Source organism: Rhipicephalus microplus, unplaced genomic scaffold, assembly GCF_043290135.1.
Source record: "Rhipicephalus microplus isolate Deutch F79 unplaced genomic scaffold, USDA_Rmic scaffold_13, whole genome shotgun sequence".
NCBI classification, from domain to species: Eukaryota; Metazoa; Arthropoda; class Arachnida; order Ixodida; family Ixodidae; genus Rhipicephalus; species Rhipicephalus microplus.
Genome location: NW_027464586.1, coordinates 3807510 through 3826757, shown reverse-complemented (window position 1 = coordinate 3826757; position 19248 = coordinate 3807510). Strand labels below are relative to the sequence as shown.

The 19248-nt window shown below is 52.6% G+C and overlaps 4 non-coding genes across 4 annotated transcripts; all 4 read right to left on the bottom strand.

Moving 5' to 3' along the window:
* Nucleotides 1-7573: 7573 nt before the first annotated feature.
* TRNAN-GUU (transfer RNA asparagine (anticodon GUU)) lies at nt 7574-7650 on the bottom strand. Its single transcript has one exon. It is a non-coding gene; the product is annotated as a tRNA-Asn (tRNA).
* Nucleotides 7651-8303: 653 nt separating this feature from the next.
* On the bottom strand, nt 8304-8380 carry TRNAN-GUU (transfer RNA asparagine (anticodon GUU)). Its single transcript has one exon. It is a non-coding gene; the product is annotated as a tRNA-Asn (tRNA).
* Nucleotides 8381-14329: 5949 nt separating this feature from the next.
* Nucleotides 14330-14406, bottom strand: TRNAN-GUU (transfer RNA asparagine (anticodon GUU)). Its single transcript has one exon. It is a non-coding gene; the product is annotated as a tRNA-Asn (tRNA).
* Nucleotides 14407-16828: 2422 nt separating this feature from the next.
* On the bottom strand, nt 16829-16905 carry TRNAN-GUU (transfer RNA asparagine (anticodon GUU)). The gene has a single exon. It is a non-coding gene; the product is annotated as a tRNA-Asn (tRNA).
* Between the last annotated feature and the right edge of the window lie 2343 nt (nt 16906-19248).

The following is a 19248-nucleotide window of genomic DNA, read 5'->3' as shown; positions in this document are numbered from 1 at the left end:
CCACTCTCACCAGCATCAGAACATAGCTTCAAAGCTATCAGCCCAAAGAAAAAAAAGCGCCGCATTTCCACCGGGTAGGCTCGTACCTCCAACCTTTCGGTTAACTGCCGATCGCGCTAGCCAATTGCGCCACGGACACAGTCCTGCTCCACACTCACCACCATCAGAACATATTTTCAAAGCTATCAGCCCAAAATAAAAAAAGCAACACACCACTCCCGGGAGGGCTCGAACCTCCAACCTTTTGGTTAACAGCCGATCGCGCTAGCCAATTGCGCCACGGAGACAGTCGTGCTCCACTCACACCACTGTCAGAACATTTCTTCAGAGCTATCAGCCCAAGGAAAAAAAGCGCCGCACCACCACCAGGTGGGCTCGTACCTCTAACCTTTCGGTTGACAGCCGATCGCGCTAGCCAATTGCGCCACAGAGACAGTCGTGCTCCACTCTCACCACCATCAGAACATATCTTCAAAGCTATCAGCCCAAAGAATAAAAAGCAACACACCACTCCCGGGAGGGCTCGTACCTCCAACCTTTCGGTTAACAGCCGATCGCGCTAGCCTATTGCGCCACGGAGACAGTCGTGCTGCTCCACTCTCACCACTATCAGAACATATCTTCAAAGCTATCAGCCCAAAGAAAAAAAAGCGCCGCACCACCTCCAGGTGGATTCGTACATCCAACCTTTCGGTTAACAGCCGATCGCGCTAGCCAATTGCGCAACGGAGACAGTCCTGCTCCACCCTCACCACCATCAGAGCATATCTTCAAAGCTATCAGCCCAAAGAAAAAAAAAGCAACACACCACTCCCGGGAGGGCTCGAACCTCCAACCTTCCGGTTAACAGCCTTTCGCATAGCCAATTGCGCCACGGATACAGTCGTGCTCCACTCTCACCACCGTCAGAACATTTCTTCAGAGCTATCAGCCCAAAGAAAAAAAAAGTGCCGCACCACCACCGTGTGGGCTCGTACCTCCAACCTTTCGGTTAACAGCCGATCGCGATAGCAAATTGCGCCACGGAGACAGTCGTGCTCCACTCTCACCACCATCAGAACATATCTTCTAAGCTATCAGCCAAAAAAAAGCAACACACCACTCCCGGGAGGGCTGGAACCTCCAACCTTTCACTTAACAGCCGATCGCATAGCCACTTGCGCCATGGAGACAGTCGTGCTCCACTCTCACCACCGTCAGGACATATCTTCAAAGCTATCAGGCCAAAGAAAAAAAAGCGCCACACCTCCACCGGGTGGGCTCGTACCTCCAACCTTTCGGTTAACAGCCGATCGCGCTAGCCATTTGCGTCACGGAGACAGTCCTGCTTCACACTCACCACCATCAAAGCATATTTTCAAAGCTATCAGCCCAAAATAAAAAAAGCAACACACCACTCCCGGGAGGGCTCGAACCTCCAACCTGTCGGTTAACAGCCGACCGCACTAGCCAATTGCACCACGGAGACAGTCGTGCTCCACTCTCACCACCATCAGAACATTTCTTCAAAGCTATCAGCCCAAAGAAAAAAAAGCGCCGCACCACCACCGGGTGGGCTCGTACTTCCAACCTCTCGGGTAACAGCCAATCGCGCTAGCCAATTGCGCCACGGAGACAGTCCTGCTCCACTCTCATCACCATGAGAAAATACCTTCAAAGCTATCAGCCCAAAGAAAAAAAAGCAACACACCACTCTCGGGAGGGCTCGAACCTCCAACCTTCCGGTTAACAGCCTTTCGCATAGCCAATTGCGCCACGGAGACAGTCGTGCTCCACTCTCACCACCGTCAGAACATTTCTTCAGAGCTATCAGCCCAAAGAAAAAAAAGTGCCGCACCACCACCGTGTGGGCTCGTACCTCCAACCTTTCGGTAAACAGCCGATCGCGCTAGTCTATTGCGCCACGGAGACAGTCGTGCTCCACTCTCACCACCATCAAAACATATCTTCAAAGCTATCAGCCCAAAGAAAAAAAGAGCCGCACCACCACCGCGTGGGCTCGTACCGCCAACCTTTCGGTTAACAGCCGATTGCGATAGCAAATTGCGCCACGGAGACAGTCGTGCTCCACTCTCACCACCATCAGAACATAACTTCTAAGCTATCAGCCCAAAAAAAAGCAACATACCACTCCCGGGAGGGCTGGAACCTCCAACCTTTCAGTTAACAGCCGATCGCATAGCCACTTGCGCCATGGACACAGTCGTGCTCCACACCCACCACCGCCAGGACATATCTTCAAAGCTATCAGCCCAAAAAAAAGCGCCGCACCACCACCGGGTGGGCTCGTACCTCGAACCTCTCGGTTAACAGCCAATCGTGCTAGCCAATTGCGCCACGGAGACAGTCCTGCTCCACTCTCACCACCATGAGAAAATACCTTCAAAGCTATCAGCCCAAAGAGAAAAAAGCAACACACCACTCCCGGGAGGGCTCGAACCTCCAACCTTTCGGTTAACAGCCGCTCGCGATAGCAAATTGCGCCACGAACACAGTCGTGCTCCACTCTCACCACCATCAGAACATATCTTCTAAGCTATCAGCCCCCAAAAAAAGCAACACACAACTCCCGGGAGGGCTGGAACCTCCAACCTCTCGGTTAACAGCCGATCGCGCTAGCCAATTGCGCCACGGAGATAGTCGTGCTCCACTCTCACCACCATCAGGACATATCCTCAAAGCTATCAGGCCAAAGAAGAAAAGCGCCGCACCACCACCGTGTGGGCTCGTACCTCCAACCTTTCGGTTAACAGCCGATCGCGCTAGCCAATTGCGTCACGGAGACAATCCTGCTTCACACTCACCACCATCAAAACATATTTTCAAAGCTATCAGCCCAAAATAAAAAAAGCAACACACCACTCCCGGGAGGGCTGGAACCTCTTACCTCTCGGTTAACAGCCGATCGCGCTAGCCAATTGCGCCACGGAGACAGCCGTGCTCCACTCTCACCACCATCAGCACATTTCTTCAAAGCTATCAGCCAGAAGAAAAAAAAAGCGTCGCACCACCACCGGGTGGGCTCGTACCTCCAACCTCTCGATTAACAGCCAATCGCGCTAGCCAATTGCGCCACGGAGACAGTCCTGCTCCACTCTCACCACCGTGAGAACATATCTTCAAAGCTATCAGCCCAAAGAAAAAAAAGCAACACACCACTCCCGGGAAGGCTCCAACCTCCAACCTTTCAGTTAACAGCCGATCGCATAGCCAATTGCGCCACGGAGACAGTCGTGCTCCACTCTCACCACCGTCAGAACATTTCTTCAGAGCTATCAGCCCAAAGAAAAAAAAGCGCCACACCACCACCGGGTGGGCTCGTACCTCCAAACTTTCGGTTAACAGCTGATCGCGCTAGCCTATTGCGCCACGAAGACAGTCGTGCTCCACTCTCACCACCATCAGAACATATCTTCAATGCTATCAGCCCAAAGAAAAAAAGCAATACACCACTCCCGGGAGGACTGTAACCTCCAACCTTTCAGTTAACAGCCGATCGCATAGCCAATTGCGCCATGCAGACAATCGTGCTCCACTCTCACCACCGTCAGAACATTTCTTCAGAGCTATCAGCCAAAAGGAAAAAAATCGCCGCACCACCACCGGGTGGGCTCCAACCTCCAACCTCTCGGTTAACAGCCGATCGCGCTAGCCAATTGCGCCAAGGAGACAGTCGTGCTCCACTCTCACCAGCATCAGAACATAGCTTCAAAGCTATCAGCCCAAAGAAAAAAAGCGCCGCATTTCCACCGGGTAGGCTCGTACCTCCAACCTTTCGGTTAACAGCCGATCGCGCTAGCCAATTGCGCCACGGACACAGTCCTGCTCCACACTCACCACCATCAGAACATATTTTCAAAGCTATCAGCCCAAAATAAAAAAAGCAACACACCACTCCCGGGAGGGCTCGAACCTCCAACATTTAGGTTAACAGCCGATCGCGCTAGCCAATTGCGCCACGGAGACAGTCGTGCTCCACTCACGCCACTGTCAGAACATTTCTTCAGAGCTATCAGCCCAAGGAAAAAAAGCGCCGCACCACCACCAGGTGGGCTCGTACCTCTAACCTTTCGGTTGACAGCCGATCGCGCTAGCCAATTGCGCCACAGAGACAGTCGTGCTCCACTCTCACCACCATCAGAACATATCTTCAAAGCTATCAGCCCAAAGAATAAAAAGCAACACACCACTCCCGGGAGGGCTCGTACCTCCAACCTTTCGGTTAACAGCCGATCGCGCTAGCCTATTGCGCCACGGAGACAGTCGTGCTGCTCCACTCTCACCACTATCAGAACATATCTTCAAAGCTATCAGCCCAAAGAAAAAAAAGCGCCGCACCACCTCCAGGTGGATTCGTACATCCAACCTTTCGGTTAACAGCCGATCGCGCTAGCCAATTGCGCCACGGAGACAGTCCTGCTCCACTCTCACCACCATCAGAACATATCTTCAAAGCTATCAGCCCAAAGAAAAAAAAAGCAACACACCACTCCCGGGAGGGCTCGAACCTCCAACCTTCCGGTTAACAGCCTTTCGCATAGCCAATTGCGCCACGGATACAGTCGTGCTCCACTCTCACCACCGTCAGAACATTTCTTCAGAGCTATCAGCCCAAAGAAAAAAAAGTGCCGCACCACCACCGTGTGGGCTCGTACCTCCAACCTTTCGGTTAACAGCCGATCGCGATAGCAAATTGCGCCACGGAGACAGTCGTGCTCCACTCTCACCACCATCAGAACATATCTTCTAAGCTATCAGCCAAAAAAAAGCAACACACCACTCCCGGGAGGGCTGGAACCTCCAACCTTTCACTTAACAGCCGATCGCATAGCCACTTGCGCCATGGAGACAGTCGTGCTCCACTCTCACCACCGTCAGGACATATCTTCAAAGCTATCAGGCCAAAGAAAAAAAAGCGCCGCACCTCCACCGGGTGGGCTCGTACCTCCAACCTTTCGGTTAACAGCCGATCGCGCTAGCCAATTGCGTCACGGAGACAGTCCTGCTTCACACTCACCACCATCAAAGCATATTTTCAAAGCTATCAGCCCAAAATAAAAAAAGCAACACACCACTCCCGGGAGGGCTCGAACCTCCAACCTGTCGGTTAACAGCCGACCGCACTAGCCAATTGCACCACGGAGACAGTCGTGCTCCACTCTCACCACCATCAGAACATTTCTTCAAAGCTATCAGCCCAAAGAAAAAAAAGCGCCGCACCACCACCGGGTGGGCTCGTACTTCCAACTTCTCGGTTAACAGCCAATCGCGCTAGCCAATTGCGCCACGGAGACAGTCCTGCTCCACTCTCACCACCATGAGAAAATACCTTCAAAGCTATCAGCCCAAAGAAAAAAAAGCAACACACCACTCCCGGGAGGGCTAGAACCTCCAACCTTCCGGTTAACAGCCTTTCGCATAGCCAATTGCGCCACGTAGACAGTCGTGCTCCACTCTCACCACCGTCAGAACATTTCTTCAGAGCTATCAGCCCAAAGAAAAAAAGTGCCGCACCACCACCGTGTGGGCTCGTACCTCCAACCTTTCGGTTAACAGCCAATCGCGATAGCAAATTGCGCCACGGAGACAGTCGTGCTCCACTCTCACCACCATCAGAACATATCTTCTAAGCTATCAGCCCAAAAAAAGCAACACACCCCTCCCGGGAGGGCTGGAACTTCTAACCTCTCGGTTAACAGCTGATCGCGCTAGCCAATTGCGCCACGGAGACAGCCGTGCTCCACTCTCACCACCATCAGAACATTTCTTCAAAGCTATCAGGCAGAAGAAAAAAAAGCGCCGCACCACCACCGGGTGGGCTCGTACCTCCAACCTCTCGGTTAACAGCCAATCGCGCTAGCCAATTGCGCCACGGAGACAGTCCTGCTCCACTCTCACCACCGTGAGAACATATCTTCAAAGCTATCAGCCCAAAGAAAAAAAAGCAACACACCACTCCCGGGAAGGCTCCAACCTCCAACCTTTCAGTTAACAGCCGATCGCATAGCCAATTGCGCCACGTAGACAGTCGTGCTCCACTCTCACCACCGTCAGAACATTTCTTCAGAGCTATCTGCCCAACGAAAAAAAAGCGCCACACCACCACCGGGTGGGCTCGTACCTCCAAACTTTCGGTTAACAGCTGATCGCGCTAGCCAATTGCGCCACGGAGACAGTCGTGCTCCACTCTCACCACCATCAGAACATATCTTCAAAGCTATCAGCCCAAAGAAAAAAAAGCAATACACCACTCCCGGGAGGACTGTAACCTCCAACCTTTCAGTTAACAGCCGATCGCATAGCCAATTGCGCCATGGAGACAATCGTGCTCCACTCTCACCACCGTCAGAACATTTCTTCAGAGCTATCAGCCAAAAGGAAAAAAATCGCCGCACCACCACCGGGTGGGCTCCAACCTCCAACCTCTCGGTTAACAGCCGATCGCGCTAGCCAATTGTGCCAAGGAGACAGTCGTGCTCCACTCTCACCACCATCAGAACATATCTTCAAAGCTATCAGCCCAAAGAAAAAAAAGCGCCGCACCTCCACCGGGTAGGCTCGTACCTCCAACCTTTCGGTTAACAGCCGATCGCGCTAGCCAATTGCGCCACGGAGACAGTCCTGCTCCACACTCACCACCATCAGAATATATTATCAAAGATATCAGCCCAAAATAAAAAAAGCAACACACCACTCCCGGGAGGGCTCGAACCTCCAACCTTTCGGTTAACAGCCGATCGCGCTAGCCAATTGCGCCACGGAGACAGTCGTGCTCCACTCACACCACTGTCAGAACATTTCTTCAGAGCTATCAACCCAAAGAAAAAAAGCGCCGCACCACCACCGGGTGGGCTCGTACCTCTAACCTTTCGGTTGACAGCCGATCGCGCTAGCCAATTGCGCCACGGAGACAGTCGTGCTCCACTCTCACCACCATCAGAACATATCTTCAAAGCTATCAGCCCAAAGAATAAAAAGCAACACACCACTCCCGGGAGGGCTCGTACCTCCAACCTTTCGGTTAACAGCCGATCGCGCTAGTCTATTGCGCCACGGAGACAGTCGTGCTCCCCTCTCAGCACCATCAAAACATATCTTCAAAGCTATCAGCCCAAAGAAAAAAAGTGCCGCACCACCACCGTGTGGGCTCGTACCGCCAACCTTTCGGTTAACAGCCGATTGCAATAGCAAATTGCACCACGGAGACAGTCGTGCTCCACTCTCACCATCATCAGAACATATCTTCTAAGCTATCAGCCCAAAAAAAAAGCAACACACCACTCCCGGGAGGGCTGGAACCTCCAACCTTTCAGTTAACAGCCGATCGCATAGCCACTTGCGCCATGGAGACAGTCGTGCTCCACTCTCACCACCGTCAGGACATATCTTCAAAGCTATCAGGCCAAAGAAAAAAAAGCGTCGCACCTCCACCGGGTGGGCTCGTACCTCCAACCTTTCGGTTAACAGCCGATCGCGCTAGCCAATTGCGTCACGGAGACAGTCCTGCTTCACACTCACCACCATCAAAGCATATTTTCAAAGCTATCAGCCCAAAATAAAAAAAGCAACACACCACTCCCGGGAGGGCTCGAACCTCCGACCTGTCGGTTAACAGCCGACTGCGCTAGCCAATTGCGCCACGGAGACAGTCGTGCTCCACTCTCTCCACCATCAGAACATTTCTTCAAAGCTATCAGCCCAAAAAAAGCGCCGAACCACCACCGGGTGGGCTCGTACGTCGAACCTCTCGGTTAACAGCCGATCGCGCTAGTCTATTGCGCCACGGAGACAGTCGTGCTCCCCTCTCAGCACCATCAAAACATATCTTCAAAGCTATCAGCCCAAAGAAAAAAAGTGCCGCACCACCACCCTGTGGGCTCGTACCGCCAACCTTTCGGTTAACAGCCGATTGCAATAGCAAATTGCACCACGGAGACAGTCGTGCTCCACTCTCACCATCATCAGAACATATCTTCTAAGCTATCAGCCCAAAAAAAAAGCAACACACCACTCCCGGGAGGGCTGGAACCTCCAACCTTTCAGTTAACAGCCGATCGCATAGCCACTTGCGCCATGGAGACAGTCGTGCTCCACTCTCACCACCGTCAGGACATATCTTCAAAGCTATCAGGCCAAAGAAAAAAAAGCGTCGCACCTCCACCGGGTGGGCTCGTACCTCCAACCTTTCGGTTAACAGCCGATCGCGCTAGCCAATTGCGTCACGGAGACAGTCCTGCTTCACACTCACCACCATCAAAGCATATTTTCAAAGCTATCAGCCCAAAATAAAAAAAGCAACACACCACTCCCGGGAGGGCTCGAACCTCCGACCTGTCGGTTAACAGCCGACTGCGCTAGCCAATTGCGCCACGGAGACAGTCGTGCTCCACTCTCTCCACCATCAGAACATTTCTTCAAAGCTATCAGCCCAAAAAAAGCGCCGAACCACCACCGGGTGGGCTCGTACGTCGAACCTCTCGGTTAACAGACAATCGCGCTAGCCAATTGCGCCACGGAGACAGTCCTGCTCCGCTCTCACCACCATCAGAATATATTTTCAAAGCTATCAGCCCAAAATAAAAAAGCAACACACCACTCCCGGGAGGGCTCGAACCTCCAACCTTTCGGTTAACAGCCGATCGCGCTAGCCAATTGCGCCACGGAGACAGTCGTGCTCCACTCTCACCACCATCAGAACATATCTTCAAAGCTATCAGGCCAAAGAAAAAAAAGCGTCGCACCTCCACCGGGTGGGCTCCAACCTCCAACCTCTCGGTTAACAGCCGATCGCGCTAGCCAATTGCGCCAAGGAGACAGTCGTGCTCCACTCTCACCACCATCAGAACATATCTTCAAAGCTATCAGCCCAAAGAAAAAAAAGCGCCGCACCTCCACCGGGTAGGCTCATACCTCCAACCTTTCGGTTAACAGCCGATCGCGCTAGCCAATTGCGCCACGGAGACAGTCCTGCTCCACACTCACCACCATCAGAATATATTATCAAAGCTATCAGCCCAAAGAAAAAAAGTGCCGCACCACCACCGTGTGGGCTCGTACCGCCAACCTTTCGGTTAACAGCCGATTGCGATAGCAAATTGCACCACGGAGACAGTCGTGCTCCACTCTCACCATCATCAGAACATATCTTCTAAGCTATCAGCCCAAAAAAGGCAACACACCACTCCCGGGAGGGCTGGAACCTCCAACCTTTCAGTTAACAGCAGATCGCATAGCCACTTGCGCCATGGAGACAGTCGTGCTCCACTCTCACCACCGTCAGGACATATCTTCAAAGCTATCAGGCCAAAGAAAAAAAAGCGTCGCACCTCCACCGGGTGGGCTCGTACCTCCAACCTTTCGGTTAACAGCCGATCGCGCTAGCCAATTGCGTCACGGAGACAGTCCTGCTTCACACTCACCACCATCAAAGCATATTTTCAAAGCTATCAGCCCAAAATAAAAAAAGCAACACACCACTCCCGGGAGGGCTCGAACCTCCGACCTGTCGGTTAACAGCCGACTGCGCTAGCCAATCGCGCCACGGAGACAGTCGTGCTCCACTCTCTCCACCATCAGAACATTTCTTCAAAGCTATCAGCCCAAAAAAAGCGCCGCACCACCACCGGGTGGGCTCGTACCTCGAACCTCTCGGTTAACAGCCAATCGCGCCAGCCAATTGCGCCACGGAGACAGTCCTGCTCCGCTCTCACCACCATCAGAATATATTTTCAAAGCTATCAGCCCAAAATAAAAAAAGCAACACACCACTTCGGGAGGGCTCGAACCTCCAACCTTTCGGTTAACAGCCGATCGCGCTAGCCAATTGCGCCACGGAGACAGTCATGCTCTACTCACACCACTGTCAGAACATTTCTTCAGAGCTATCAGCCCAAAGAAAAAAAGCGCCGCACCACCACCGGGTGGGCTCGTACCTCTAACCTTTCGGTTGACAGAAGATCGCGCTAGCCAATTGCGCCACGGAGACAGTCGTGCTCCACTCTCACCACCATCAGAACATATCTTCAAAGCTATCAGCCCAAAGAATAAAAAGCAACACACCACTCCCGGGAGGGCTCGAACCTCCAACCTTTCAGTTAAAAGCCGATCGCATAGCCAATTGCGCCACGGAGACAGTCGTTCTCCACTTTCACCACCATCAGAACATTTCTTCAAAGCTATCAGCCAAAAGAAAAAAAGCACCGCACCACCACCGCGTGGGGTCGAACCTCCGACCTTTCGGTTAACAGCCGATCGCGCTAGCCAATTGCGCCACGCAGACAGTCGTGCTCCACTCTCTCCACCATCAGAACATTTCTTCAAAGCTATCAGCCCAAAAAAAGCGCCGCACCACCACCGGGTGGGCTCGTACCTCGAACCTCTCGGTTAACAGCCAATCGCGCTAGCCAATTGCGCCACGGAGACAGTCCTGCTCCGCTCTCACCACCATCAGAATATATTTTCAAAGCTATCAGCCCAAAATAAAAAAAGCAACACACCACTCCCGGGAGGGCTCGAACCTCCAACCTTTCGGTTAACAGCCGATCGCGCTAGCCAATTGCGCCACGGAGACAGTCATGCTCTACTCACACCACTGTCAGAACATTTCTTCAGAGCTATCAGCCCAAAGAAAAAAAGCGCCGCACCACCACCGGGTGGGCTCGTACCTCTAACCTTTCGGTTGACAGAAGATCGCGCTAGCCAATTGCGCCACGGAGACAGTCGTGCTCCACTCTCACCACCATCAGAACATATCTTCAAAGCTATCAGCCCAAAGAATAAAAAGCAACACACCACTCCCGGGAGGGCTCGAACCTCCAACCTTTCAGTTAACAGCCGATCGCATAGCCAATTGCGCCACGGAGACAGTCGTTCTCCACTTTCACCACCATCAGAACATTTCTTCAAAGCTATCAGCCAAAAGAAAAAAAGCACTGCACCACCACCGCGTGGGGTCGAACCTCCGACCTTTCGGTTAACAGCCGATCGCGCTAGCCAATTGCGCCACGCAGACAGTCCTAGTCCTACTTCACTCTCACCACCATCAGAACCTACCTTCAAAGCTATCAGCCCAAAGAAAAAAACGAAACACACCACTCCCGGGAGGGCTCGAACCTCCAACCTTTCAGTTAACAACCGATTGCATAGCCAATTGCGCCACGAAGAGCAGTCGTGCTCCACTCTCACCACCGTCAGAACATTTCTTCAGAGCTATCAACCCAAAGGAAAAAAAGCGCCGCACCACCACCGGGTGGGCTCGAACCTCCAACCTTTCGGTTAACAGCCGATCGCGCTAGCCAATTGCGCCACGGAGACAGTCGTGCTCCACTCTCACCACCATCAGAACATTTTTAAAGCTATCAGCCCAAAGAAAAAAAACCACCGCACCACCACCGCGTGGGCTCGAACATCCAACCTTTCGGTTAACAGCCGATCGCGCTAGCCAATTGCGCCACGGAGACAGTCGTTCTCCACTCTCACCACCATCAGAACATATCTTCAAAACTATCAGCCCAAAAAAAAAGCAACACACCACTCCCGGGAGGGCTCGAATCTCCAACCTTTCAGGTAACAGCCCATCGCATAGCCAATTGCGCCATGGAGACAATCGTGCTCCACTCTCACCACCGTCAGAACATTTCTTCAGAGCTATCAGCCAAAAAGAAAAAAATCGCCGCACCACCACCGGGTGGGCTCCAACCTCCAACCTCTCGGTTAACAGCCGATCGCGCTAGCCAATTGCGCCAAGGAGACAGTCGTGCTCCACTCTCACCAGCATCAGAACATAGCTTCAAAGCTATCAGCCCAAAGAAAAAAAAGCGCCGCACCTCCACCGGGTAGGCTCGTACCTCCGACCTTTCGGTTAACAGCCGATCGCGCTAGCCAATCGCGCCACGTAGACAGTCCTGCTCCACACTCACCACCATCAGAACATATTTTCAAAGCTATCAGCCCAAAATAAAAAAAGCAACACACCACTCCCGGGAGGGCTCGAACCTCCAACCTTTCGGTTAACAGCCGATCGCGCTAGCCAATTGCGCCACGGAGACAGTCGTGCTCCACTCACACCACTGTCAGAACATTTCTTCAGAGCTATCAGCCCAAAGAAAAAAGCGCCGCACCACCACCGGGTGGGCTCGTACCTCTAACCTTTCGGTTGACAGCCGATCGCGCTAGCCAATTGCGCCACGGAGACAGTCGTGCTCCACTCTCACAACCATCAGAACATATCTTCAAAGCTATCAGCCCAAAGAATAAAAAGGAACACACCACTCCCGGGAGGGCTCGTACCTCCAACCTTTCGGTTAACAGCCGATCGCGCTAGCCTATTGCGCCACGGAGACAGTCGTGCTGCTCCACTCTCACCACTATCAGAACATATATTCAAAGCTATCAGCCCAAAGAAAAAAAAGCGCCGCACCACCTCCGGGTGGATTCGTACCTCCAACCTTTCGGTTAACAGCCGATCGCGCTAGCCAATTGCGCCACGGAGACACTCCTGCTCCACTCTCAGCACCATCAGAACATATCTTCAAAGCTATCAGCCCAAAAAAAAGCAACACACCACTCCCGGGAGGGCTCGAACCTCCAACCTTCCGGTTAACAGCATTTCGCATAGCCAATTGCGCCACGGATACAGTCGTGCTCTACTCTCACCACCGTCAGAATATTTCTTCAGAGCTATCAGCCCAAAGAAAAAAAAAAGTGCCGCACCACCACCGTGTGGGCTCGTACCTCCAACCTTTCGGTTAACAGCCGATTGCGATAGCAAATTGCGCCACGGAGACAGTCGTGCTCCACTCTCACCACCATCAGAACATATCTTCTAAGCTATCGGCCCAAAAAAAGCAACACACCACTCCCGGGAGGGCTGGAACCTCCAACCTTTCACTTAACAGCCGATCGCATAGCCACTTGCGCCATGGAGACAGTCGTGCTCCACTCTCACCACCGTCAGGAGATGTCTTCAAAGCTATCAGGCCAAAGAAAAAAAAGCGCCGCACCTCCACCGGGTGGGCTCGTACCTCCAACCTTTCGGTTAACAGCCGATCGCGCTAGCCAATTGCGTCACGGAGACAGTCCTGCTTCACACTCACCACCATCAAAGATATTTTCAAAGCTATCAGCCCAAAATAAAAAAAAGCAACACACCACTCCCGGGAGGGCTCGAACCTCCAACCTATCGGTTAACAGCCGACCGCGCTAGCCAAATGCGCCACGGAGACAGTCGTGCTCCACTCTCACCACCATCAGAACATTTCTTCAAAGCTATCAGCCCAAAGAAAAAAAAGCGCCGCACCACCACCGGGTGGGCTCGTACCTCGAACCTCTCGGTTAACAGCCGATCGCGCTAGCCAATTGCGCCACGGAGACAGTCATGCTCTACTCACACCACTGTCAGAACATTTCTTCAGAGCTATCAGCCCAAAGAAAAAAAGCGCCGCACCACCACCGGGTGGGCTCGTACCTCTAACCTTTCGGTTGACAGCCGATCGCGCTAGCCAATTGCGCCACGGAGACAGTCGTGCTCCACTCTCACCACCATCAGAACATATCTTCAAAGCTATCAGCCCAAAGAATAAAAAGCAACACACCACTCCCGGGAGGGCTCGTACCTCCAACCTTTCGGTTAACAGCCGATCGCGCTAGTCTATTGCGCCACGGAGACAGTCGTGCTCCACTCTCACCACCATCAAAACATATCTTCAAAGCTATCAGCCAAAAGAAAAAAAGCACCGCACCACCACCGCGTGGGGTCGAACCTCCAACCTTTCGGTTAACAGCCGATCGCGCTAGCCAATTGCGCCACGCAGACAGTCCTACTTCACTCTCACCACCATCAGAACCTACCTTCAAAGCTATCAGCCCAAAGAAAAAAACGAAACACACCACTCCCGGGAGGGCTCGAACCTCCAACCTTTCAGTTAACAACCGATTGCATAGCCAATTGCGTCACGGAGACAGTCCTGCTTCACACTCACCACCATCAAAGATATTTTCAAAGCTATCAGCCCAAAATAAAAAAAGCAACACACCACTCCCGGGAGGGCTCGAACCTCCAACCTGTCGGTTAACAGCCGACCGCGCTAGCCAAATGCGCCACGGAGACAGTCGTGCTCCACTCTCACCACCATCAGAACATTTCTTCAAAGCTATCAGCCCAAAGAAAAAAAAGCGCCGCACCACCACCGGGTGGGCTCGTACCTCAAACCTCTCGGTTAACAGCCGATCGCGCTAGCCAATTGCGTCACGGAGACAGTCCTGCTTCACACTCACCACCATCAAAGCATATTTTCAAAGCTATCAGCCCAAAATGAAAAAAGCAACACACCACTCCCGGGAGGGCTCGAACCTCCGACCTGTCGGTTAACAGCCGACTGCGCTAGCCAATTGCGCCACGGAGACAGTCGTGGTCCACTCTCTCCACCATCAGAACATTTCTTCAAAGCTATCAGCCCAAAAAAAGCGCCGCACCACCACCGGGTGGGCTCGTACCTCGAACCTCGCGGTTAACAGCCAATCGCGCTAGCCAATTGCGCCACGGAGACAGTCCTGCTCCGCTCTCACCACCATCAGAATATATTTTCAAAGCTATCAGCCCAAAATAAAAAAAGCAACACACCACTCCCGGGAGGGCTCGAACCTCCAACCTTTCGGTTAACAGCCGATCGCGCTAGCCAATTGCGCCACGGAGACAGTCATGCTCTACTCACACCACTGTCAGAACATTTCTTCAGAGCTATCAGCCCAAAGAAAAAAAGCGCCGCACCACCACCGGGTGGGCTCGTACCTCTAACCTTTCGGTTGACAGAAGATCGCGCTAGCCAATTGCGCCACGGAGACAGTCGTGCTCCACTCTCACCACCATCAGAACATATCTTCAAAGCTATCAGCCCAAAGAATAAAAAGCAACACACCACTCCCGGGAGGGCTCGAACCTCCAACCTTTCAGTTAACAGGCGATCGCATAGCCAATTGCGCCACGGAGACAGTCGTTCTCCACTTTCACCACCATCAGAACATTTCTTCAAAGCTATCAGCCAAAAGAAAAAAAGCACCGCACCACCACCGCGTGGGGTCGAACCTCCAACCTTTCGGTTAACAGCCGATCGCGCTAGCCAATTGCGCCACGCAGACAGTCCTACTTCACTCTCACCACCATCAGAACCTACCTTCAAAGCTATCAGCCCAAAGAAAAAAATGAAACACACCACTCCCGGGAGGGCTCGAACCTCCAACCTTTCAGTTAACAACCGATTGCATAGCCAATTGCGCCACGAAGAGCAGTCGTGCTCCACTCTCACCACCGTCAGAACATTTCTTCAGAGCTATCAACCCAAAGGAAAAAAAGCGCCGCACCACCACCGGGTGGGCTCGAACCTCCAACCTTTCGGTTAACAGCCGATCGCGCTAGTCTATTGCGCCACGGAGACAGTCGTGCTCCACTCTCACCACCATCAAAACATATCTTCAAAGCTATCAGCCAAAAGAAAAAAAGCACCGCACCACCACCGCGTGGGGTCGAACCTCCAACCTTTCGGTTAACAGCCAATCGCGCTAGCCAATTGCGCCACGCAGACAGTCCTACTTCACTCTCACCACCATCAGAACCTACCTTCAAAGCTATCAGCCCAAAGAAAAAAACGAAACACACCACTCCCGGGAGGGCTCGTACCTCCAACCTTTCGGTTAACAGCCGATCGCGCTAGCCAATTGCGTCACGGAGACAGTCCTGCTTCACACTCACCACCATCAAAGATATTTTCAAAGCTATCAGCCCAAAATAAAAAAAGCAACACACCACTCCCGGGAGGGCTCGAACCTCCAACCTGTCAGTTAACAGCCGACCGCGCTAGCCAAATGCGCCACGGAGACAGTCGTGCTCCACTCTCACCACCATCAGAACATTTCTTCAAAGCTATCAGCCCAAAGAAAAAAAAGCGCCGCACCACCACCGGGTGGGCTCGTACCTCGAACCTCTCGGTTAACAGCCGATCGCGCTAGCCAATTGCGCCACGGAGACAGTCGTGATCCACTCACACCACTGTCAGAACATTTCTTCAGAGCTATCAACCCAAAGAAAAAAAGCGCCGCACCACCACCGGGTGGGCTCGTACCTCTAACCTTTCGGTTGACAGCCGATCGCGCTAGCCAATTGCGCCACGGAGACAGTCGTGCTCCACTCTCACCACCATCAGAACATATCTTCAAAGCTATCAGCCCAAAGAATAAAAAGCAACACACCACTCCCGGGAGGGCTCGTACCTCCAACCTTTCGGTTAACAGCCGATCGCGCTAGTCTATTGCGCCACGGAGACAGTCGTGCTCCACTCTCACCACCATCAAAACATATCTTCAAAGCTATCAGCCCAAAGAAAAAAAGTGCCGCACCACCACAGTGTGGGCTCGTACCGCCAACCTTTCGGTTAACAGCCGATTGCGATAGCAAATTGCACCACGGAGACAGTCGTGCTCCACTCTCACCATCATCAGAACATATCTTCTAAGCTATCAGCCCAAAAAAAAGCAACACACCACTCCCGGGAGGGCTGGAACCTCCAACCTTTCAGTTAACAGCCGATCGCATAGCCACTTGCGCCATGGAGACAGTCGTGCTCCACTCTCACCACCGTCAGGACATATCTTCAAAGCTATCAGGCCAAAGAAAAAAAAGCGTCGCACCTCCACCGGGTGGGCTCGTACCTCCAACCTTTCGGTTAACAGCCGATCGCGCTAGCCAATTGCGTCACGGAGACAGTCCTGCTTCACACTCACCACCATCAAAGCATATTTTCAAAGCTATCAGCCCAAAATAAAAAAAGCAACACACCACTCCCGGGAGGGCTCGAACCTCCGACCTGTCGGTTAACAGCCGACTGCGCTAGCCAATTGCGCCACGGAGACAGTCGTGCTCCACTCTCTCCACCATCAGAACATTTCTTCAAAGCTATCAGCCCAAAAAAAGCGCCGCACCACCTCCGGGTGGATTCGTACCTCCAACCTTTCGGTTAACAGCCGATCGCGCTAGCCAATTGCGCCACGGAGACAGTCCTGCTCCACTCTCACCACCATCAGAACATATCTTCAAAGCTATCAGCCCAAAAAAAAGCAACACACCACTCCCGGGAGGGCTCGAACCTCCAACCTTCCGGTTAACAGCATTTCGCATAGCCAATTGCGCCACGGATACAGTCGTGCTCCACTCTCACCACCGTCAGAACATTTCTTCAGAGCTATCAGCCCAAAGAAAAAAAAAGTGCCGCACCACCACCGTGTGGGCTCGTACCTCCAACCTTTCGGTTAACAGCCGATCGCGCTAGCCAATTGCGTCACGGAGACAGTCCTGCTTCACACTCACCACCATCAAAGATATTTTCAAAGCTATCAGCCCAAAATAAAAAAAGCAACACACCACTCCCGGGAGGGCTCGAACCTCCAACCTGTCGGTTAGCAGCCGACCGCGCTAGCCAAATGCGCCACGGAGACAGTCGTGCTCCACTCTCACCACCATCAGAACATTTCTTCAAAGCTATCAGCCCAAAGAAAAAAAAGCGCCGCACCACCACCGGGTGGGCTCGTACTTCCAACCTCTCGGTTAACAGCCAATCGCGCTAGCCAATTGCGCCACGGAGACTGTCCTGCTCCACTCTCACCACCATGAGAAAATACCTTCAAAGCTATCAGCCCAAAGAAAAAAAAGCAACACACCACTCTCGGGAGGGCTCGAACCTCCAACCTTCCGGTTAACAGCCTTTCGCATAGCCAATTGCGCCACGGAGACAGTCGTGCTCCATTCTCACCACCGTCAGAACATTTCTTCAGAGCTATCAGCCCAAAGAAAAAAAAGTGCCGCACCACCACCGTGTGGGCTCGTACCTCCAACCTTTCAGTTAACAGCCGATCGCGATAGGAAATTGCGCCACGGAGACAGTCGTGCTCCACTCTCACCACCATCAGAACATATCTTCTAAGCTATCAGCCCAAAAAAAGCAACACACCACTCCCGGGAGGGCTGGAACCTCTAACCTCTCGGTTAACAGCCGATCGCGCTAGCCAATTGCCCCACGGAGACAGCCGTGCTCCACTCTCACCACCATCAGAACATTTCTTCAAAGCTATCAGCCAGAAGAAAAAAAAGCGCCGCACCACCACCGGGTGGGCTCGTACCTCCAACCTCTCGGTTAACAGCCAATCGCGCTAGCCAATTGCGCCATGGAGACAGTCCTGCTCCACTCTCACCACCGTGAGAACATATCTTCAAAGCTATCAGCCCAAAGAAAAAAAAGCAATACACCACTCCCGGGAGGACTGTAACCTCCAACCTTTCAGTTAACAGCCGATCGCATAGCCAATTGCGCCATGGAGACAATCGTGCTCCACTCTCACCACCGTCAGAACATTTCTTCAGAGCTATCAGCCAAAAGGAAAAAAATCGCCGCACCACCACCGGGTGGGCTCCAACCTCCAACCTCTCGGTTAACAGCCGATCGCGCTAGCCAATTGCGCCAAGGAGACAGTCGTGCTCCACTCTCACCACCATCAGAACATATCTTCAAAGCTATCAGCCCAAAGAAAAAAAAAGCGCCACACCTCCACCGGGTAGGCTCGTACCTCCAACCTTTCGGTTAACAGCCGATCGCGCTAGCCAATTGCGCCACGGAGACAGTCCTGCTCCACACTCACCACCATCAGAATATATTTTCAAACCTATCAGCCCAAAATAAAAAAAGCAACACACCACTCCCGGGAGGGCTCGAACCTCCAACCTTTCGGTTAACAGCCGATCGCGCTAGCCAATTGCGCCACGGAGACAGGCGTGCTCCACTCACACCACTGTCAGAACATTTCTTCAGAGCTATCAACCCAAAGAAAAAAAGCGCCGCACCACCACCGGGTGGGCTCGTACCTCTAACCTTTCGGTTGACAGCCGATCGCGCTAGCCAATTGCGCCACGGAGACAGTCGTGCTCCACTCTCACCACCATCAGAACATATCTTCAAAGCTATCAGCCCAAAAAATAAAAAGCAACACACCACTCCCGGGAGGGCTCGTACCTCCAACCTTTCGGTTAACAGCCGATCGCGCTAGTCTATTGCGCCACAGAGACAGTCGTGCTCCACTCTCACCACCTTGAGAAAATACCTTCAAAGCTATCAGCACAAAGAAAAAAAAAGCAACACACCACTCCCGGGAGGGCTCGAACCTCCAACCTTCCGGTTAACAGCCTTTCGCATAGCCAATTGCGCCACG